The sequence below is a fragment of the Urtica dioica genome, chromosome 8 (genome assembly GCF_054948205.1).
Source record: "Urtica dioica subsp. dioica isolate 48M chromosome 8, U.dioica_male_clone48M_v1_H2, whole genome shotgun sequence".
Lineage (NCBI taxonomy): Eukaryota > Viridiplantae > Streptophyta > Magnoliopsida > Rosales > Urticaceae > Urtica > Urtica dioica.
Genome location: NC_142763.1, coordinates 34,002,759 through 34,027,019, shown reverse-complemented (window position 1 = coordinate 34,027,019; position 24,261 = coordinate 34,002,759). Strand labels below are relative to the sequence as shown.

At 43.3% G+C, this 24,261-nt stretch overlaps 1 pseudogene; it reads right to left on the bottom strand.

The window, feature by feature from the left end:
* Nucleotides 1-9,857: 9,857 nt before the first annotated feature.
* LOC149389414 (purine permease 3 pseudogene) lies at nucleotides 9,858-18,547 on the bottom strand (annotated as a pseudogene).
* Between the last annotated feature and the right edge of the window lie 5,714 nt (nucleotides 18,548-24,261).

The following is a 24,261-nucleotide window of genomic DNA, read 5'->3' as shown; positions in this document are numbered from 1 at the left end:
TAGGGGTCTTAGATACCATGCTTGTCACGCGAAATATAAAGGTCTCTACTCAACGAGAGTGGCTCGACTCGAGGAGCGAAGCTCGACTCGAGGAGACTGACTCAAGGCTCGACTCGAGGAGACTGACTCAAGGCTCAACTCGAGGAGCGAAGCTCGACTCGAGGAGAATGAATGAAGTCTCAACTCGAGGAGCGAGGCTCAACTCGGGGAGCCGACTCAAGTCTCAACTCGAGGGGCTAGGCTCGACTCAAGGAGTCAAGAGTTTGGGCGAGGGCTTGAAGACTTGCCGCTCTTCAGGACCTCCGGCCTGACCATCGGTCCTTTGAGCGACGTGCCTTCTTGGCGTCTCGGGTTTTCCGAAAGCGACTGACAACATTAGCCCCCCAAGTTCATTGCTCGGGAAGCCCCGGGCGGTGAACTTTTAGTTGTTTCCGCCGGGTGTTTGAGGAAAATAGACTTCCCAGAGCTTCACTGTCACGAAGCTTTTGTGGTTATAAAGAATATTCTCACAATTCCTAGTGCTCTCTCTCGCTTTTTCGTCTCTCTTGACACGAGTGTGTGATCGACACGTGGATGAGGATCCAAGCGGATAGGAGACGTAGCTCGACGTGGGCGAGGCAGATGCGTTTGCGTCCGTCGCTCTAGCCTCGGAGCAAAGGGGACATGCGTGGGCAAGCGGGGCACGCATTTGTGTAGAGGCGGCCCGGCGTGTCGCGGCTTGTTGATCTTTTGGTGAAGTCACGCCCAAGTCTTTCTTCGATGGAGTTTTGTTTTGACGATATCATCATCCCGGAGTCCATGGGACTTGACGGTGACTAGCAGGGCGAAGATTGTGTAATCGTGACCTATTGGGGGAAGATCATGGCGTCCATCTCGGCCAGCTTGGAAGGCGACTGCACTTTTGCGCTTTGCAATGGCGTGCTCATTCTGAGGTCTCGGAGATGGAGGTTGATGCTGCGGGCTGATGCTTCGAGAAGACGGAGTGGCACGTGGTGGGAGGCTCTGCCGCACCGGAGGGCTTCGACTGCTCGGGGATCAACGCTAAAAGTTTGAACACGCATCAAGCATAAGTCGGTATCACGGGGCATCCGCCATTCCCACCCTGGTGACGCTTCCCCGTCTGCATTCGGAAGATCGGCCCTTATTCCCTAGGCGCGAGCGCGGCTCTCTACTTTGGCTGACCTGCTCTTCAGGTCGCTCCAGGTGTTTGCTCGAGGAGCGGAACTCGACTCGAGGAGAATCGCTTGACTCGAAGAGCAAGGCTCGACTCAAGGAGAATGACTAGACTCGAGGAGCAAGGCTCGATACGAGGAGAATGACTCGACTCGAGGAGGAGACTCGACTCGAGGAGAATGACTCGACTCGGGGAGCGAAGCTCGACTCGAGGAGAATGACTCGACTCGGGGAGCGAAGCTCGACTCGAGGAGAATGACTCATCTCGGGGAGCGAAGCTCGACTCGACTTGAGGAACGGAGCTCGACTCGAGAAGAATGACTCGACTCGAGAAGCAAGGCTTGACTCGAGGAGAATGACTCGACTCAAGGAGCGAAGCTCGACTCGAGGAGAATGACTCGACTCGAGGAGCAAAGCTCGACTTGAGGAGAATGACTCGACTCAATGAGCGAAGCTCGACTCGAGGATAATGACTCGATTCGAGGAGCGAAGCTCGACTTGAGGAGAATGACTCGACTCGAGGAGCGGGGCTCGACTCGAGGAGAATGATTTGACTCGAGGAGCGAACCTCGACTTGAGGAGAATGACTCGACTCGAGTAGCGAGGCTCGACTTGAGGAGAATGACTCGACTCAAGGAGCGTAGCTCGACTTCGAGGAGAATGACTCGACTCAAGGAGTGAAGCTCGACTCGAGGAGAATGACTCATCTCGAGGAGTAAGGCTTCACTCGAGGACAGTGATTTGACTCGAGGAGCGAAGCTCGACTTGAGGAGAATGACTCGACTCGAGGAGCGAGGCTCGATTTCGAGGAGAATGACTCGAGTCAAGAAGCGTAGCTTGACTTCGAGGAGAATGACTCGACTCAAGGAGTGAAGCTCGACTCGAGGAGAATGACTCGACTCGAGGAGCAAAGCTCGACTTGAGGAGATTCTACACGACCTCATTCGTTGTCTGGGACTCTTCCAGGTGGTGCTTGCTCGAGCAAAGTCTCAGCTAGCTCGGGCCGAGCGAGGTTCTTGCTCAGAGGCGGAGTTCACGAGTCTTTGGGAGCAGCTTCCATTAGTTTGCATGGAATGGGGAGTCTCCCAAGGCGAGCGTGATCGTGCCCGGTTGGCGGTGGTGAAGATGGCAAGACCTATGCCTTGTACGGCGGTTTAGGTGCGCCTTGTGGCGGCTCCAAGTGCGTTGCGATTGGTCATCGTACGCAACGCCTTGCGGCGACTCAGAGCGCGTCGTGAGAGTAGGTTCTGTGCGTCGTTTAGCTGTCTAGGCAAGTCGCGAGGGATGGCCTAGATATGCCATGTAGGCTTCTTAGGTGCGTCGCGAAGGACGACGTGGTTGCGCCATGTAGGCGTCTTACGTGCGCCACGTAGGCGTCTTGGGTGCGTCACGAGGGACGACGTGGTAGCGCCATGTAGGCGTCTTACGTGAGTCATGTAGGCATCTTACGTGCGCCATGTAGGCATCTTAAGTGCGTCGCGAGGGACGACTTGGTCGCGCCATGTAGGCGTCTTAAGCGCGTCGCGAGGGACGACTTTAGCCTGCATCTCTGGGATGTCTTATGGCGCGCCGCGGAGGCGTCTTAGGTATGCCATGTAGGCAGCTTCGGTGCGCCATGTAGGCGGCTTTGGTGCGTCGCGAGGGACGGCTTTAGTGCGCCATGTAGGCGTCTTCGGTGCGCCATGTAGGCGGCTTTGGTGCGTCGCGAGGGACGGCTTTAGTGCGCCATGTAGGCGTCTTAGGTGCGCCATGTAGGCGTCTTTGGTGCGTCGCGAGGGACGGCTTTAGCCTGCATCTCTGGGATGTCTTATAGCGCGCCGCGAAGGCGTCTTAGCCTGTATCTCGGGGATGTCTTATGGCGCGCCGCGGAGGCGTCTTAGCCTGCATCTCGGGGATGTCTTACGGCGCGCCGTGGAGGTGTCTTAGCCCGCATCTCTGGGATGTTTTATGGCGCGCCGCGGAGGCGTCTTAGCCCGCATCTCGGGGATGTCTTACGGCGCGCCGCGGAGGCGTCTTCAGCCTGCATCTCTGGGATGTCTTATGGCGCGCCGCGGAGGCGTCTTCAGCCTGCATCTCATGGATGTCTTATGGCGCGACGCGGATGCGTCTTCAGCCTGCATCTCTGGGATGTCTTATGGCGCGCCGCGGAGGCGTCTTCAGCCTGCATCTCATGGATGTCTTACGGCGCGCCGTGGAGGCGTCTTAAGTGCACGCTCGTCCCATTTATGTTTGGGTGTTTTGTTTTGATGGAGCGTACTTTCTTTGGGTGGAGAGTACTTTCTTGAGCATTTTGAGTGTGTTTACCGTTGCCTATGTCTCTAGCCCCCCGAGTTTTTGGGTTTATAAACGTTATCTAAAAACTTTGATAAAGCGGATTTTGAAAGAAAAATCTCAAACTTTATTAATATTAAAAAAATATGAAATCCTAAAACATTGGCTCGTAGGCCTTATTGAATGTTGGAAAGCAAAGAAATAAAATGGGGGGAGCGCTGGCCAGTGGTAGTACTCTCTCAAGTGTTCCGCATTCCACAGGCGACGGATCGGTGTCTCGTCCATGTAGTATGTCCCGTCATGTATGACTTGGCAGACTTTGTGGGGTCCCTCCCTGTTTGGTATGAGGACGCCGACACCTTGCACTTGGGTGTCATGCAGAGGTCTTCGTGGATTTCGCGGAGGACCTTGGTCGACTCGATGCTATCTCTGAATTGGGAGATCGTGTTAACCGTCTTTCTAGCGGTCTTTTCATCGATTCCTTGGATGTATCATACTCTGGCTTGGGATTGGTCTCCAACCATGATGCCGATTCCGCCCTCGGTGGGGAACTTCTCCAGTAGGTGGTATGTTGAAGTAATGGCCCTTAGTCGGTTCAATGTGGGTCGCCCAATGATTAAGTTATAGGGCGACTCCTGGTCGACCACTAGGAATGGGACCATGTGAACGGCCTCAATTTCTCCAGGGGTCCCGAAGGTGACCGGCAGGTCGATGATGCCCTCGGTCATAACCTTTTCCCCAGTGAACCCAAACAATGGCGTTTGGGTCGGAGTCGGGCGCAGCCCCCCGAGCTTCATGCGCTCTAGGGTGGATTTGAAAATTATGTCGGCAGCGCTGCCGTTATCGATGAGAACCCTTTTCACCAAGTTATTGGCCACTTGGGTTTTGAGCACAATTGCGTCGTTGTGTGGATGCACAATTCGCTTGGCCTCCTCATTGGTGAAATACATCGTCTCATGAGGCACGAACGGAGGTTCTTCATATGTGAAGTTGACGTGCATAGCAGCGTCTTCCTGAGTCACGGCCCTAAGGAATTTCTTCCGTTGTCGGGCTGAATCTCCATCTTGTGGACCTCCCAATATGGTGGTTACCACGTGGAGTTGTGGGTTGGCGTTGGCAGCAGCCGTGGTTCGGTCGGCAGCAGCGGCTGTTCCTCCTCCCTGACCAGACTGTTGTCTGTTCGTGGTGGGGCCCGCAGCGCTAATCATGCGTACCACGAACTCTTTCAGCTCACCCCGTTGGATCAAAGCCTTGATTTATCTTTTAAGATTGTAGCATTCCGAGGTCAAATGACCGTATTCTCGATGGAACTCACAATATCTGGATCGATCGCGAGTTGCGGGATCCTTTTTCATTGGAGCCGGGGGCGTGAACTTGTCACGTGCCAGAGCCAGGATTCGTTCTAGCGCCGTGTTCAGCGATGTGAACGACGAGTACCCTTTGAAGTTTTCCGCGAGTCGCGGCTTCTGAGGTACAGGGGGATGGTTGTTAGAAACCTGATTTCCCTTGTTTCGTCTTTTACGAGGTTTGTTTTGCGCGTGGCTAGGTTCTTCTCGACGACGAGAGCTTTGATTGGTGCTCTTGCGGCCGTCGAGATAATATTCGACTCCCATGAAGGTCTTAGCTCGAGTCATTAACTCGGCCATGGTAGAAGGGACACGGCCGACGACAGACTTGAGGAAGTCACTTGTGCGCAAGCCTTCTATGATAGCAGCAATTGCGTCACCGTCGTCAAAGCGGTCGACCTTGTTTGACTCTTCAGTGAATCGGGCGAGGTATCGTCTAAGAGATTCGCCACTCTCTTGCCTGATTGACCACAGGTACATCTTGGTCTTCTTTTGGACCATAGATGTAGCGAACCGTGCTAGGAACATGTCTTTCAGGTCTTTGAACGAGTGGATGCTTCCTGGCCTTAAGTTCTTGAACCACTCAAAGCCGGGTTCGGCGAGGGTTAAACTAAAAGCTTGGCACATGGCGCCAGGAGAAACACCCTGCATCGTCATCCAGGTTTCATAGTGCTGGATGTGGTAAGCATGATCTGCTTTTCCATCATAGGGAGTGAGGTTCGGGAGCTTGAAATTCCCTGTACAAACCTCAGCCAGTATCTGAGCCATGAAAGGCGATGAATTCTCCTCAACGACCCCATAGGCGCTTCCACCTATTCCGTATTCTCGGAGATCTCGTACCTCATTTCGAAGGTTGTGGATCATAGTGACCACATCGAGACCGGTCGTTGGAGTAACCCCTTGTTCGGGAGGAGCCACCTGCAGCCTCTCGTTAGACCATTGACCTGCGCGGCGGTTCCCGTTAGTTGGGGTTGCCAGCGGGATATTGGGTCTAGAGCTTAGCCGCTCTCTCAGATCATTGCCACGCCCAATGCGTTGAGCAGTGAGGCGGTCCCTAAGGTCAGGGCTGGTCGTACGGAGGTGCAGGCTTCGTCTGCGACGACGCGCTCTCCGCGTGCCCTGACTTTCCGCAACATTCTCCCTCGGACCTAGTCGGTCGAGAGCTGAACGTCGGAAATTTCCCTCTTGAGAAGCTGCCGGAGCATCACCTGTTCGGGGTAAAGGATTCGATGGACCGGCTTCAAACACGGCGGGGAGTCCCCCGTCCTTCGTGAGAGAAGTCTCGATATCCTCCGAGTCACCAGTACCCTCGTAATCAGGGTCGCGGTCGCGGCTTTTCTCGTTGAGGTTCTCAGGATCCCCGTTGGGGATTACCGTGTCACGCACAGGTTGCTTCGCAGCCAGTCGCTGTGGTACCTTGCGTTCCTCGCCTTCAGTCGGCGGATACTCTCATCTAACTCCATGATGCGGTTGTCCCTGCTATCAGGAGATGGAGATGGCGAGCGGGTCGAGCTCTCTTCGTGGAGCGACTCTTCGTCACCATGCGCTCGGGAGCGCAAGAAGTACTTTTTAGTCCCGGTGACGTTATCATGGTTGTTAACGCCCTCAGAACGTACGGGTGGTTGATCACTCATCTTTTCTCAAGTTCGAGAAAGTTGAGTTTGTAGAAGAAAAGAAGAAGAAGAACATAAGGGATTTCGGGCTGAACAGGTCGGGAAGTGCCCTCCTTCTAGCGCCAAAATGTTGTCGCACAAAAATGAACAACTATTGAAAGCCTCGGGCGGTTCGATCCAAGACCGGACCAAGTGATCGCACCCGGGCCAAGAGTGTGAACTTGAAAGTCTCGAGCTAGGTTTTCTCCGATCAACCCGCCTCTCGGGAGAGGTAGGGGGTGAGGAGGAGGAGTGACTGTGCCTTGGGTGTCGGTTGCCTACGTACCCATGTGTGGGATCAGGTCAGAACGTAGTTCAAGCGTGTGTAACGCAGTGTGAGGCGCGGAGCCTTAATGGAGAAGCGTACTCGACGAAGGAGACGAAGCGCAGAGGAGTCCTCGGAGGCGTCTCAGAATTTCGGAGATCGCGGGCGCGAGAGAGAATGTGTGTTTTCTCTCTTTTGGAGACGTGGAAGGCTCTAAGTCAAGAGTTCCTTGTTGTGGCGGAGATTCCGAACGCGTAGGCGATTCCTAGTTGGAAATGCCGGACGCGAAGGCGATTTCTCGTCAGAAATGGTGGACGCGTCTAGGGTGCTAGACGGGTAGGCGATTTTTAGTCGAAAACCGTTAGAGCGCTCGTGGGCTCAAGATTAATCGTTCGATCAAGAGAGGCGGCACTCGGGAGGCCCCGGAAAGCGCTTCAGAATCTCTGAGAACGAGAAATCGAGGAGAATCCGCTTCAGGCCAATGATGACATCCAGAGAAGCAGAGAGAAGTCTCAAGTTCCTTGAGAAATAATGGGATGGCTTTCCCCTCAATGAGATGGGTATTTATAGGTGTTTGAGGGCCGTAGAAGGTCCCTTTTTCGTCCATGTGGGACTAGGGGCGCGCGCGCCGTCAATTGAAGGCGCACGGCGCGCGCGGCGCGCAGGTAACCGGGTGCGGCGCGGGACGCGCAGCGCGAGATGCGCGGCGCATGGATCGGGCGGCGCGCGGTCTGCCTGGCGCGGCGCGCGGTGAGAGCTGTGCGGCGCGCGGCCGGCGCGCTGCTTGCTGTGCCTGGTCGGCCGGCGCGACGTGCTGCGCGTGCGGTTTCCCCGAGGGGTGCGCGGTGCATGGGCCGTCTTGTCGGACTCTTGTGTGGTCCTTAGGGGTCTTAGATACCATGCTTGCCACGCAAAATATAAAGGTCTCTACTAGACGAGAGTGGCTCGACTCGAGGAGCGAAGCTCGACTCGAGGAGACTGACTCAAGGCTCAACTCGAGGGGCTAGGCTCGACTCAATGAGTCAAGAGTTTGGGCGAGGGCTTGAAGACTTGCCGCTCTTCAGGACCTCCGGCCTGACCATCGGCCCTTTGAGCGACGTGCCTTCTTGGCGTCTCGGGTTTTCCGAAAACGACCGACAACAATAGGCTGCCACGTAAACAAGTTGGTTATTTACAAATTATTTACCAAATGTTGGCTAATTTACAATTCATATAGTTTAGGTGGCTTACGTAGCCAATTTTTTGATAACATAATTTGTACTTATTGGTATATCCCTTAATAAATCTTTGATATATATGAATCATTAGGATTAATTATTTACGAAAAGTTATATATTTCTTTGTTCATATCGGTGTATCTTCTAATGTATGTGAATGTTAGGCATAATTTGTTTATGAAAACAAGAGCAAACAACAAATTATGTTGCAGTTTGGGGATGCAAGGTCTGTTCATAAACAAGATCGCTCCTCAATACGGCGGAAACCGCCTTAGCCAAACCCATATTTGTTAGATGTCTATGATTTCACTCCCATGCTATTCGAATTGCATTAACATTAAAGTTGTCATCCGAACTTTCACATGGTTTGTCACGACGGTTTCGACACTTTCAAGACAATTCTCTTTCAAGGAAGCAAAGGCTATCTTCATCACAGCTTTTTGTGGGCTTTGGAGTGGATTGTCTACCCACTTTGTGGAGTCAGATGCAAAAGACAACCGTCTATGCTTTTTGTGGGCTTTGGAGTGGATTGTGTACCCACTTTGTGGAGTCAGATGCAAAAGACAACCGTCCATGCTTTAGGGAGACGATTTTCTCTTGTATAATTATGGGCGATTCAAAATTATAGACACATTTTACTCTTTTCATGGAAAATTAAATTATTTGATTGGTGGATATTCTACCATTAATAGAGTTTTTATTCTTCAACGTACATTATAATCTATACATAGATTCTATTTCGCAAAATAACAAAATTAACAATATAGTCGGCCTTTTTTATTTCCTTCTTATAAAATAAAAGGCAGAGTATATTTGTTCATAACTTGTTTACACATACGTTCTAAGACACTTACATGATCATATTGGAATTTAACCCTTGTAATCCTCCTTGTACATGCCAAATAATCGACGTAATTCAAACACCTTTCAAATAAAAATTCCTAATTCGAGCACATCTCCAGTTAAAACCCAAAAACACTAAAAAGCCCCAATCTCAGAATTACCCATCAAATTCATCTTCAGAAAAGCTCCAATTTGAAAACGCCAACCTCAAGAACCCTAAAATAAGAAAACCCTCAATTAAAAAAAAACTATGAGTTTATCTTGATTCGGACTTGAGACGTGTACTCTATGAGTTTCCTCATAAGGAGAAAGGGTAAATTCAAACACTTTGGCGATGGAGCAGTAAAGTCGCGAAGAAGTTTCCTAGGGCGCCATAGCACAATAGGAGCAGTAAAGCAATGAATTCCCAAGTGAAGGGTGGCGATGGGAATTTGGAATAAGTAGAGGGGCGACGATGCAATTTGGAAGAAGGCGGCAGATCAGTATGGCCACAGCGGTGGTTGGGTTTCTAAGGAGAATTAGGAGTTGGGTTGGGATGAGGAAGAAGAAGAATAGAAACAGAAGCGAAAAACAATTTTGATATTTGTAAAACAAAATATTTTAAGTAAAGTTTAACTCCTAATATATTTGTGTTTTTATGAACAACATATTTTGATTTGATTATAATAATTCATTGGTGGGTATACTAGAATTCATTGCGCGGGTACTATTTTCAAAAGTTTTCACTACGGCATATAATATATGGTGGTGTATTGATACCTTAATCACTACAGCTTTCGTCTTAACGTAGTCTTATAGATTATTCAATTTCGATGTCCGTAATCTATTTGAAAAGACTACATTTTTAAGATAAATTGTAGTCTTTTATTACAAATTAACTGTAGTCTATTTACATTTTTGTGGTAGTGCCTCTTACATGCACTCACGAGGACATTTAAATACAAATATGTAAGTCTCAAACTAATGTCCCCATAGTTTGTATACCAATTATTAATGGAAAGCGAAGAAGAAGATAAAAAGGAAATGATCAATGAAACAACAATGAAAATCTTCATTTACGATAAACAATATATGAACAGAGACACACATCTTATACAGTGTCTCTGTTTGTACTGGCTTGGATGCGAGCAATGTCAGTCTGATTCGCATGCTTTTTAGAGTGCTTAAATTCACCAAAGAAGTAGGAGACGAATCCCCAGAGAGAAAGTACGAGCGAGACGCCTTTCTCGGCCTTGAAGCTCTCTTTGAAGAAAAGCACGGCCAATACCTGAGTCGCTGGGAGAAGGACGGAAATGATGACTCCGGAGAGCAACGAGGAGAAGCAGAAGACAACTCCGATGATACCTAAGAAGGCCGCTTGCCATATCACTGCACTCATTATAAGCACCATGTAGTACTTCCTCGCCCCTAGCCCAAACTCTCTTGCTTCTCTTGGAATGGCCTAATTAAATAACAAATAATAAATCAAAACTCAAAATTCAATCATTAATATACTTGTTGTATCAGTGGACAAAAATATAGACATTTAGTAACATCCTCCTATAGAGACTCGTGAATTGACTAGTTCGATAGATACCATTGGCGCATATGGTCTAACTAACAGTTATTATGTGTTAAATGAATAATATTGTTATCTAGGTTAGTTATTACGGTCGTTAGTATTGATTAGACTAAAAAAACAAAAATTCAAACGAAGAAAGATTGGGGAAATACACACACACATAGAGAGAGAGAGAGAGAGAGAGAGAGAGAGAGAAAGGTTTATTCAAATGTTGTTGGTGCAATACCTGACCTGACTCATTGGATCAGTTCTCAATATATTTATGTCAAATCTAGGAAAAGCTCGTTGAATTTCTATTAAGGGAATAGTGAATTACCACTCAAGAAGAACTGACTACTCATTATCAGTAACTTTATTACACTAGCGATAGAGACACCAGAACATCAAGTTTAGCATATTACTTCCGAGTGTTTATGAATTGTGTGAGCTGGCTCCTAGATGCAACTTGTTGCGTTGTCTACCATGGGAGAAAGAATGTGTTGTTGCTACCGAGGCGGTAACGAGGGTACGTAGGTCTTCTCAAAGAACTGAGACTGCTAATTGGTCTGGCTACCAGATTCTCCGACAGCCAGAGCGCCATCCACATGTTTGATATTTCACGACCGGACTAAATATGTGAAGATCAAGTATACTTTCATTTGTAACAAAGTGGCTAAAAGATTAGTAAAAATTCAAAGAATCTCAGTAAAAGATAATCTTGCGACTGCGGAACCAAAGTGTTACCCCCGAGGAAATTCAAGCATTAAATGAAGCTGCGATTGGGTACAACGAAGATGAAGACTTGAGCTATTATGCTATTGAAAGTTGTTTCCATTGCGAGGTGGGTCAAAGCCCGCTGAGGTGGGGATTGTTGTCTTAGTTGACTTTAGCCGTAGTAAGTATTGATGGTTTAATAAGATTGTAACTAATGATCTTATGTGTTATAAATAAGACTGTTAACTAAGTGTTGTTACAATGGTTAGCATTAATTACTCTAAGAAACATAAATTCAAACTTAGAGAGAGAGAGAGAGGTTGGGGAAATAACCTCGGGTAGAACTTTTGATTCTTCTTCTCCATTTTCTCTAGGTTTGGTGAGATTTCAAATATCACAATGGTTTGAAGGTTTAACCTGTTTTTATTTATTCGTTGTGCAAAATAAAATTTGAGATGGGAGTGGGACTAGCACACTTATTGTCTTAACCTCGTAAGTAAACAACAATGTTCCTAGTGTGCTTGTTTGTGCAAAGTTGAGTCTTGTGTAAGTTAAGATTGTTGTCGCTGAAAGTTTGACAACGTTGGAGACTTTGGACGGGTCGACCCAAGGCTAGGCTAAGTGGGCGCGCCCGAGCCGAGTTTGTAGAACTTGAAAGTTACGAGTACTCTCTCCTAGATCAAGAACATTCTTCGTTCGTCGCAGAGATCTGAGAATAAGAAGAAGAAGAAAATAAGCTAGAAGGACACAGAGGCGATGCCTCTAGCGCGCGTCGAAGCTCAACATAAGTCTGATTGCTATGTTTGAGAATATTTGAGAAAATCGAGCTTGATTAGAGTGAAAAATAAGTGCGGAGGGTCCTTGGCGGCGTTTCACGACTTTGGAATCAAGTGATTTTAGGAAGAATTGTGTACATTTTGCCTCTAAGTGAGGGGGTCTATTTACAGTGGAGAAGAGGTTGAAAAACTCTACTGGGCGAATACATGGTGTGCACACGCCCTTTTTGGGCGTAGGCGCGCCACGCGAGTGGTGGTCGCGGTGCGTGCTGCCATGTTGGCGCGTTTGAGGCACGTGGGCTCGACTTGGACCCGTTTTTGATGGTCTTTTGGCTTTTTGGGCTTATGATGTATTTTTTTGTGGCTCGATCCGTTGGACTTTTTTTATGTGAAATTCTTCGTAAGTCGCGGCGAATTTATTATTTCCGATTTTTCAAAAACGACAAAAAAAAAGATCATAACAATACTCATTACTTATCTCATATGCTCTGATACCAAGTTAATAAGATAAAAAGTGTCGAGAGGGAGAGTGAATGTGAGAGATTGATTCTCATTACTCAATGCAATGACAATCAATGAAGTCTATGAAGATCTATAGTAAACGAGTCCGACGATAATATAACGAATTCTATCTTGCTGAGTTGTACAATATTATGATCAGATCAGCTATTCAAGCTTAGACTATTAAGAGCAATTTTAATGGAGAGTACTCATGTTTAGGTGGAGTTTAGGGAGGAAACACTTTAAGTTGCTATTGCATTGTGGACAACTTAAAATGTCATAATCATTAGGGCAATGATGCTCATATATGGCACAAAGGCCCACTAATATTTTATACAAAATAATTATTAAGTGAATATAAAATAAATAAAAAAGAAATAATATAAATTAAAATAATATTATAGTGGACAACTTTTCAAGATGTCCGCATTGGAGTATTTTGTAAAAAAATATTGCTCATTAGTGATTTATAATAAAAAAAAAATGTATATTATTTTTTATGATGCGTTATGATTTTATTGATATATCGATACCGATATTGGTCATTGAAATATCGCTACCGATACTGATACCGAAGTTCCATTTTTACTGATATAACAAGTATCGACGGGTATCTTATAACAATTTCTATATCGACTACCGATGATATATCGACTACAGACGGATATATCGATAAAAATCCTAGAACAAATACATATTATGTATATATCATTTAATGATACATATAACAATTATATTTTAAATAGTAAATATAATTTTAAACAACCCAAAATATATGTATGTCATCATCAAATCTAAATTATGAAAATATAATCCAAATACTACATATTCATGACAAGAAACCGAAAAGTATGTCTGATTTTTATAATATGCCAATTTGTCCACTATTAGTCGATAAAATTATTTTTTTGACTTCTGAATCCTACATATATATATATATATATATATATATATATATATATATATATAAATATATATAAAATGAAAATTATATTTAGGTTTTAGAAAGTCCAAACTCCATATCATAAATAAAAAACAAGGAATTTATATAAATATATTATTAATAGTAAAATAATAATAAAAAATCATTAAGATCAAGAAGTAGAGAAGAATCAACAAAGGAAAACAACCAAAAAGAAATTTATTTATAATATTCGTTTTCATTATAAAACCGATTTTTTTAATTATAATGTATGGATAATATTAAAATTAAAGTTAGTGTAAAATAGATATAATTGTGTAGGTGTAGAACAGATATAACTGTGTGGTTTATTAAAATTGCACCGATAGTGATGTTGCATTATTGTTTTTTTAAATTTTTTTTATCAAGATGCACTATTGCTTACTTACATGGACATTGGTGTATTAAGAATTAAGAGTATTAATAACAAAGAAACCTCTATAGAAACCTAAAAACATAAATTTATGCTAAAAGCTACCGCTCCGCTAGTCTTTCATAGGCTTTGGACTGGTATTAAATTGAACCATTTAAGCCCGATATAAGTTAAAAAAGTTTTAAATATTTTGACCGATATTTTGAGTATAGCGATATATTGGTTGTTACACCGCTTCTCTCAATATTTCGATATACAGCTGGTATATCGCGAGACATCGGCAATATTTTAGACTTTATGTTGGATTGAAGCCCAACAATTTTTGTCGAAGCCCAAGCCCGTTAGACGAGGGAGCAGCTTGGAGGCGTCGTCTGTTGAGGTAAAACGACACTGGACTTGAGACATTAAGTCCTGGTGTATTTGACTTTGACACGACTGCCACCGCTGGATACTCGGCTAATCCAACGATCAGGATTGCTTCTGCATAGACATATAAAAGGACTGAAGACTCGTCATTTCTATTCATTCGATTCTCATTCTATCATTTTGTACTCGTCACTAAGGTTTGTTTGGCCTTGTGCGATTCTCTCATCTTGTTCTTCTCTGAATGATATTGTGAGTCTGGTTCGATCATCTTGATCGTGAGTTCCTTGTGAGAACTGTGTAATTGATTCTGATATACTCTGAGTGTGGTTGTGAACCTTGAGAGAAGAAAGTGATCTGTGAGGTGGTGTGATCGATTCGAAGACTAGTACACGAGCTTTTCCGGTTGGAGCTCAACGAGGATTAGAATTCAAGCCATTGTTTTGGTTTGGATCTGAACCTCGGTAAAAATCTGTGTGTCTCTTTACTTTTCTTTATAGCTTTCTGTTATTTGTGTGTGTGTGTGTGTATGATTCGCAAGTTCGATAAGTGTAGAATTGATCTTTAGGGCAAAAGTTTCTACATCAACTTGATACATCAACTCAAGAAGAACTTGAAACCTATCAGTTGACCAGAGATAAGGCTAGAAGGGACATAAGACCACCAACCAGATACTCCTATGCTGACCTTGTCTTTACTGCCTTAGTTGCCTCTCTTGAAATACAGGGTTTTGAGCCTGACAGTTATATTGATGCTATTACATCTGAGCAGAAAGACAAGTGGCATCATGCAATGGATGAAGAGATGAATTCTCTTATGGTTAACAAAACCTGGGTTCTGGTTGAAAAACCTGAAACTCAAAAACTGGTGGAGTGCAGATGGCTGTTTAAAATCAAGGAGGGTCTCACTGACACTGATCCTCCTAGATTTATTTAAAGCCAGGTTGGTTGCAAAGGGCTATACTCAGAGAGAAGGCATAGATTTCACTGAAATCTTCTCTCCTGTGGTAAAGTTCAAAACTATAAGGATCATGCTGTCCTTAGTGGCTAGCATGGATCTTGAACTTGAGCAGTTAGATGTGAAAACTGCATTCTTACATGGTGATTTGGAAGAAGAGATTTATATGAGACATCCTGAGGGTTTTGTTGATAAATCTCATCCTGATCATGTGTGTTTATTGAAGAAATCTTTGTATGGACTCAAACAAAGTCCTAGGCAATGGTATAAAAAGTTTGATTGCTTTGTGCTGAGTATTGGCTTTACCTGGAGCAGCTATGACAGTTGTTTCTACTTATCATCCTTATCTGATAATCCTGTTTATGTCCTTTTGTATGTTGATGATATGTTGATTATAAGTAAGTCTGTTGAGAAGATTAACATGTTAAAGAAAGAGCTGAATTATGTGTTTGATATGAAGGACCTGGGTCAAGCCAGGAAGATACTTGGTATGATGATTGAAAGAAAAAGGAAAAACTTCTAGCTTAAAGTTCATCAGAAGCAATACTTAGAAAATGTGGTTTCTAAGTTTGGTAGCTTGAACTGTAAGCAAGTTGTTGTACCTCTAGCATCACATTTCATTTTGAGTAAAGCTCAGTGCCCTATTTCCATAGCTGAAATTCTCAAAATGGAAAGTGTTCCCTATGCCAATGCCATTGGCTCTCTCATGTATGCAATGATTAGCACGAGACCTGACCTGTCTTTTGCTATATCATTGTTGAGTCACTTTATGTCTAATCCAGGTTTTGAACACTGGCAAGCTCTGAAATGGGTAATAGCCTATGTCAGCAGTACAATTGATATTGGGTTGTGCTATTGTAAGAGAATTGGACCTTATGAGCTAATTGGTTATGTAGATGCTGACTATGCATGTGACAGGGATTGTAGGAAATCAACAACTGCCTTCTGTTTTACTTTAGGCAGAAATTGCATTTCCTGGAAGTCCAACTTGCAATCCCTGGTTGCTCTGTCAACCACTGAGTCAGAATACATCGCCATTTGTGATGCTTTTAAGGAAGTTGTATGGTTGCAGGGCCTGTTGAAAGAGGCTCGATTGATTGAGAAAAATGCTATAGTGTATTCTGATAGTCAGTCTGCTATACACTTGAGCAAAAAACCTGTGTATCATGAAAGAACTAAACATGTGGATGTCAAGTTCCATTTCATCAGGGACTTGATTGCTACTGATGTTGTTAAGTTACTGAAAATTGATACTGAGGATAATATTGCTGATATGGGAACTAAAATTGTTACTAACACTAAGTTTAAGCATTGCTTGGACTTATTGTTTGTTGAATGATTTTTTGATGCAGGTACCGAGTGATGAAAACCGTTGAAGAAGCCGTGTACTAAACTGAAGATCGACTCACAGGGTGGTTGGACTTCAAGGTGGAGATTGTTGGATTGAAGCCCAACAGTTTTTGTCGAAGCCCAAGCCCGTTAGACGAGGGAACAGCTTGGAGGCGTCGTCTGTTGAGGTAAAACGACACTGGACTTGAGACATTAAGTCCTGGTGTATTTGACTTTGACACGACTGCCACCGCTGGATACTCGGCTAATCCAACGATCAGGATTGCTTCTGCAGAGACATATAAAAGGACTGAAGACTCGTCGTTTCTATTCATTCGATTCTCATTCTGTCATTTTGTACTCATCGCTAGGGTTTGTTTGGCCTTGTGCGATTCTCTCATCTTGTTCTTCTCTGAGTGATATTGTGAGTATGGTTCGATCATCTTGATCGTGAGTTCCTTGTGAGAACTGTGTAATTGATTCTGATATACTCTGAGTGTGGTTGTGAACCTTGAGAGAAGAAAGTGATCTGTGAGGTGGTGTGATCGATTCGAAGACTAGTACACGAGCTTTTCCGGTTGGAGCTCAACGAGGATTAGGATTCAAGCCATTGTTTTGGTTTGGATCTAAACCTCGGTAAAAATCTGTGTGTCTCTTTACTTTTCTTTATAGCTTTCTGTTATTTGTGTGTGTGTGTATGATTCGCAAGTTCGATAAGTGTAGAATTGATCTTTAGGGCAAAAGTTTCTACACTTTAGTTATGACTATGAGTGAGCATTTATATTATATTTTTAAGGGATGTTATATTTTTAATGTTAAACTAGGTTTATCTTTTACTTATAACGTAGGCCAAGTTGCAGTGATTAGATGTTAATATGACGTGCAGCGGGTAGTGAAGGTAATGAATAGTCATCGGCAAGTTTTGGGATATATAACAAACATTTTCTTAAATGATTGAGATAACATTCTCTTTTGAGTTATATTATATAAATATAATTATATATAATATTGCTATAGAGACCGAGACTTCGATTAATTTTGCTCTCATGCGTGGTCATGAATGAGGAGACCAACATAAAATAACACGGGTACAAAATACTAAATTATCTATCTAAATGACCTGAAATTTTTTAAAAATAAATTTTTTATCATATGTCTCTCTTCAAGATATTCAAAGACATCGAAAGATTTTTTTATTTTTTTATTTTTTTTTTTATATATTAGCTAGCACACAAGTGGTACTTAGTAAGATCGGCATATTGATAAATTATTTAAGTCGTGTCAATTAAATTTTCCGTTTTTGCAAACTCTTTATCGACCCCTCCCAAATAAAATAAAAGATCACACTACTGATTTGCGGGCACGAAGCCAGGTAGAGGTAAGTGAAGAAGGCTTATGCCCCTCTGAAATTATCAACAACAAAAATAATAATAAAATAAAATAAAAAAAATGCATACATGTGAAACATGGAAAATTGTTTTATATATATATTGTGTGAGAGTTTATATAATTAGTTCATTTTTAGTCAACGGAGCAAGATTAATTACGGCAGAAAAAAAAAATGTCCATTTTTAATTTTAGTACAAGTCAAAAAGTGAGATTCTAAATTAACCTGGAAATCACGGTTGACGATCATCCCTACGGCGCAGAAAGCTGAGGCGGTGAGACACATGATGAACTGGTACTCCAACACCGCAGAGTATGAAAACTCCTGCTTGGACTTCTTGTACGACATCTCCACCAGCGGCATCAAGAACCCGTACAGCGCCGCGGCGGCGACGGTCATCCCAAAGCCGGCGGCGTACTCGGCGGCGCTGACTCCGGCGGGGCGGTCGGCGGCGGTGTTGAGCGCCAGCACGGCGCCGCCGAGGGTGAGCAGCACCACCGCGTTGAGGGAGAAGGGGGTGAAGCGTTGGCGGACGAGGAGGAACGCGAACACGGCCGTGAACGCCAGCTGGGACGCCACGATGAGCGCTGAAGTGGACACGGGGAGGCGGGCCATGCCGTAGGCGTAGAGGTAGTCGTCGAGGCCCATGATGATTCCGACGACGGCGGCGGAGGCGGCGAGAGGTGGCCGGAGGTGGACGAGGTCACGGCGGAGGGCGGCTAAGGGGAGGAGTATGATGGGGAAACCGGCCTTGAGGAGGAAGCTTGAGAGCCAAAGCCTAGCGCCGCCGTGGACGAAGTAGAGCCGCATTATGAGCGGACCTCCGCAGTTTCCCACCACTAGCATGACGCAGTTCACGGCCAGCAGGGCTTTTCCCATCTTCGCGCCGCCGCCTCTTCTTCTTCCGTTTTCTTCTCCTATTATTATATCTTGACGTGACTCCATTGTTTGAGAGAGAGAGAGAGATAGGGAGATAGGGAGAGAGTTTGTGTAAATATGGCTATATGTTACGTGAGTACATGTTAATTACTTGATGGGTATTATAAGGAGGGGGGTAGAGTTTTGTTTTTGTCTGGGTCTCCTAGGTCTAATTATCACATTCAAAATTTGTTATGAATAAAAAGTCAAATTTAAATTTGTTCAAAATGATATATATAACATTTTTTTTTTCAAAATGATATATATATATATATATATATATATTTCATATTTTCCGTGTTTTGGGATGATATCGACACGAGATCCTCTCCTCCTAGCGCTAAAATATTCATGCATAAAAATTATAGACCACATAGAATGTAAATCACAAAACTCGATAGTCATATTAATTTAAGTGGACTAAGTAACTAATTCAAATAACTCGCCTTCTTTAAAACTGTAGCCAAGCTATTATTTTATTTAAACACACTACTACAAATTCACATTTCTGGTGCGGAAGGGTATTAGGTGCGACATGTCGCACCTAAGCTCATATTCGGTGCGACATGTCGCACCGGATACTCATCCAGATGACTAAAAGTTTCGCTAATGTTTAGTGGTATTCGCTGCGACTATGTCGCACCTAATATGAGATTGTCGCACCTAAAGGATTTTAAATTTAAACTTGCCAGACGAATCCCTCCGAAATTTTTTAGATCTGGGATTTCAATGTCGCACCCAATATGATTCTTAGGTGCGACAGCGTCGCACCCAATAGTCTTAGGGGTTATTAAACCCAAGCCCTCTTCTTCTTCCTCGTCCGAGCTTTCACTCTTTCACCTAATACCTTGCACAGCCCCCCGTTTCTCTCTGCAACTCTGGCGAGCTCGACCTCGGCCCAGCCCCCCACGCCGCCGTCCTCCTCTCTCGTTCGGCCTCTCTTCATCTCTCAATCTGACTCTCTCTCTCCGACCAAACGCCCTCGGCACCGCCGTCAGCCCCCACCCCACCACCGCTCTCCGGCGCTCCCCCTCAGCCACTCTCCGGCGACCAGCCCCCTCCGGTACGTCTCTCTCTCTCTCTCTCTCTCTCTCTCTCTCTCTCTCTCTCTCTCTCTCTCTCTCTCTCTCTCTCTCAGACCAGCCCCCCGCCCCTCGCCCCGTCGGCCGTGACTAGCCCCCCGCCCCGCCGCCTGGACCAGCCTCCTCCCGGCCCCCCGCCGCCTGGACTAGACCCGCTCCTCGCCCCGTCGGCCGTGACCAGCCCTCCTCACTGCCCGTCGCCCCGCCGGCCGTGACCAGCGCGTCCTCGCTGCCCCCCGCCCCACCAGCGACCAGCCCTCTCCGCCCCTCGCCCCCACCAGCCATCAGCCCTCCTGCCTCTCGCTCCGACGACTCGCGCCCCTACAAGGTTCGTTATCTAATTGTTACTTAGTAGTTTAGTTAGTTAAGTTGAATTGAAATGTTTAATTTAGTTTAGTTTTAGATTATATTTTCCGTGTTTTGGGATGATATTGACACGACATCTTCTCCTAGTAGCGCTAAAATATTCATGCGTAAAAATTATAGACCACTAGATCAGAATGTAAATCACAAAACTCGATAGTCATATTTAAGTGGACTAAGTAACTAATTCAAATAACTCGCCTTCTTTACAACTGTAGCCAAGCTATTATTTTATTTAAACATATGACTATTTAAGCAACCATCATTTTAATATTTCTATTATACTCTTTCAACATTTCCTCCATGATTAACACATAATTTCGACATAAATAGTTGAAATAGTTTCACGCAAGAAACGCCGTTCTCACTTTCGTATAGGTCTTGTCCCCTTGGAGAATTGAAGGATCATCGGTTAAAAACCGCACAAGACTAATGGTAGTCAAATAGAAGAGCATCTCGATGATGGAGGCAACTTCGAAAGACTCGTTTATGGTCATTCCCTCTACTTGAATCTCGTGAAATATTAATTGTAATTCTTGCATTGACTCAGGACCATCTTATTGTCCACCATTTTGAACTTGAGGAAGGGCCCACAATGTATTTTTTTCGAGCCTGCATTCTCGGTCTTGTATTTTCGATCCAATGATTCCCAAAACTCTTTAGAAGACGCATTGGAACTATACACATTGCATAAGGAGTCCGCTAGACAATTCATCACATAATTCCAACACAAATAGTCAGAATCCTTCCACGCGAGAAACGTCATTCTCATTTTCGGATCGATCTCATTCTCTTGGAGAGTCAAATGATCATCGTTAAAAAATCCACACAAGACCAATAGTGGTAATATAGAAGAGCATCTTTTTGTTGCCATCTTTTGAAATTCAATCCATCAAACTTCTCCGGCTTCTCAGCCGGCATCATCACTGGAGGCCGAGCCACACTCGTGGCTCCATTCCTAGAACGTAGCCGCCATCGAGTGAACAAGACCCGCGAGTGCGTTCCCGGCTGAAACCTACGCCGAGCTTTGTGGTTGTACCATGATGTTCGGATTCATCATGTTGTTGGTCAACACCTCCACATTGGAAGTCAAAATATTCATCGAATTCTCCAACTCATCCACACCATTGTTGTTCATGTTGTTGTTGATTTTCATTACTACAAAAGAAATCAACCAATATTAGTATCAAGTTGAAAAATAATCAACACAAAATAATTCGAATTAAATAAAAACCTCCTTCCACGAGCAAGTTGTCTAAACATATTATTGCTGTAAGATTGTTAGAAATATTACGGTAAATAGTATTTATTTTGTGGGAATAAATAGACAAGGTTGCTAAAAAGAGATAAATATAAAAAATAATACTATGGCAGAAAAATAAATAACAACAACAAAACAGAGAAGCAAATGAAGAAGAGCGCCGAGACCTGTTCAACAGTTTCCTTAAAGTAATATTTCTCTTTCATGGGTGCTAGAAATCGACGACCAATTTACCTCCCAAGAAATTCAACGGAATGAGAAGAGTTTTGCACTAAAAGAACTTCTTTGGCGAACTTAGCTTCTGACAAAACACTAATACCGATGACAAAAGAAAAACACAAAGCAATTTCGGAGGGGAAAGTAGAGAGAATTTGTTATATCAGTTCACTCATTTGTTCATTCTCATTCCATGTAGGATTTTTGCATTTCACTTTCTTCACACAACTCATGTTTTTTATTCATTATAGCTCCAATTTTGGCAAATTTATGATCGATATTATACCTATTTCTGCAAAGAATATAAATACATTGGAATTAACCAATTCCCTTGAGCGGACCTCACTCAAATCTTTGCGTAAACTCAGCCGCTCGCAAGATCATAAATACTTTATTATCCAAATATTCACTTTATTCCCGCATATATTTTGATTGACATGCATATACTCGATGATAAAGTCTCAACTATTTAACAGAGTAATGTACCTTTCCTTTTCTTGTTTTGTATTACTTTTAGAAGATTGACAAGTCTGTACTCGGACGATTTAACAATTAACTAATGTATACATATATCCTAGTAAGTGTATGTATTTTTTTTTTTTTTATAAATTAAATATGCCTTATAACTATTTTGATATTATCCAAATCGTTTTATATGAATGGTCATTATTTTATTCTGATATCCATACTGCCAAATTATAAAATTTTATTTTGGGTGTCAAATTAAAATATATTTAATTATTCTTATTTATGTGATGCTCTTATATTAATTAAGTGACGTTATGATTTTTTTTTAATCATGAGTAAATTGAAGTTCATAGTCATAAAATATATTGGATCGCCCAAAAGTTGATTATTTGTTTCATAATAATTCATGAACATTATCGTAATAAATTGAGATATTTAGTTAGATATATTTAGTATATCGAAATATCGCAAATATATCTAATTGAACTATGTCAATTACCTATTATGTGAAAATTACTTTGACTATCAATTATGTTATCTTATCGTATGTATTATTGTTTTGCACAAAGGTAACTTCAATATATACCTTATGTTTATTTATGTTCCTGATTCTATACACAAATTAAGTTTATTACTTAAACATTAATGTGTTACCATATAGTACGTATTTTGCAGCCTCTTTTCATGTTTCTCTTTAATCGCAATCCACGTCTGTTATTGAGTTTAACGGGCTCAATATATATGATTGGTATGAACGAATTTTAGTTCACCTTGGTGTTCTGGATCTTGATTTAGCCCTCTTAAATGACAAACCCACTGCTCTTACTGAAGAGAGCAACAGTGAGCATAGATTTTTCCATAAATATTGGGAAAGATCTTATAGACTGAGCATGAGGTTTATGCAAATGACTGTAAAAAGCAACATCAAATCCACATTCAAGAAAACTGAAAGTGCCAAAGAATTTATGAGATTTGTGGAAGATAGCTCTCAGTCTGACTTTGCTGATAAGTCGCGTGCTGGGGCATTAGTGGGTACGTTAACCATGATAAAATTTGATGGTTCTCATACCATCCATGAGCATATCGTTTAAATTACGAACATCGCATCAAGATTAAAGACCATGCGAATGGAAGTGAATGAAAATTTTCTAGTAACGTTCTGTTAGGAATTCTTGCCAACGAGAGATGATGAATAAATCATAAATGATTACTAAATAGAATAATAGTTTACTTTATTACCATCATATGATTAGTGGGTTGAGCTTTGAATATCAGAATCAATAGCAACTACCATCCGTTGCCTCCATATTAAATTAAGTCACGTGCTGGACACCAGAGTTCGGGCAGTGAGCTAAAACATAGTCGATGACTGATACATGTCTGGATAGCTGTATCTAAAGTCATATATGTGGAACACTAGTGAAGATTGATCATGACGTGCGAGCATTCTGCACTTGTGGTAAGTGCACGACCCGGACAGACTTTGGTTGTAGATGTGTCGTTTGAGTACCGTTATGACACACTAACCGAGATCGCTATGATGGTCACAGTGAGACTTGATCTAAATCCTGAAGTGATCATGAACACTGGATCATGTTACCACGCTCTTTGACTCATTCGCTAAAAGGCTACTATCATGCTAATCACAGCTTATGTCTTGGGCGTTTCAGAATATGATTCGAGTGGGAAGTGGTTGACAGATACAGAATCCAGCTTTCCTGACAGAAGGTCAATGTTCACTCACCTAAAGGTTGATTCCATGACCGATAGATTGCCGGCACTTCCGAAGTATGTACATTCGGAAGAATCTTTCGCTGGGGAAGCAACGGTGTTTAGGGTATATATGTATTAAGAAAGGTATAACGGAATAATTGACCTTTCACGATACGAGTTGAACCTGGAGGATCTTGATCACGAACTGACTAGATCAGTGGACATTCGTCACGATGAGTAAATATAATGCTAGTATAAAGGAGGGCTCAGTCTTGGCTTACATAGTGGAGCATTTGATCAAGATTAGACGAATCGATGGAAAAAGAGAAAGGACTTTTTTGTCTTTTTCATCGGATTTGTTAAGCTTCTATTACTAGGTCCATAGTCCCCAATTCAGTTATGATAAAGACGGATAAGAACTCTCTGGTAATAATGAATATTATTATTACAATCTCATAGCTGTAAATTTTTTAGCAGCATTCATTCGAAAATTTGTCTATTTGCCGAATTAAATATTTATTGTGGAATTAATTATTTATTGTTGGATCAAGTAAATAATTAATTGAATTTTA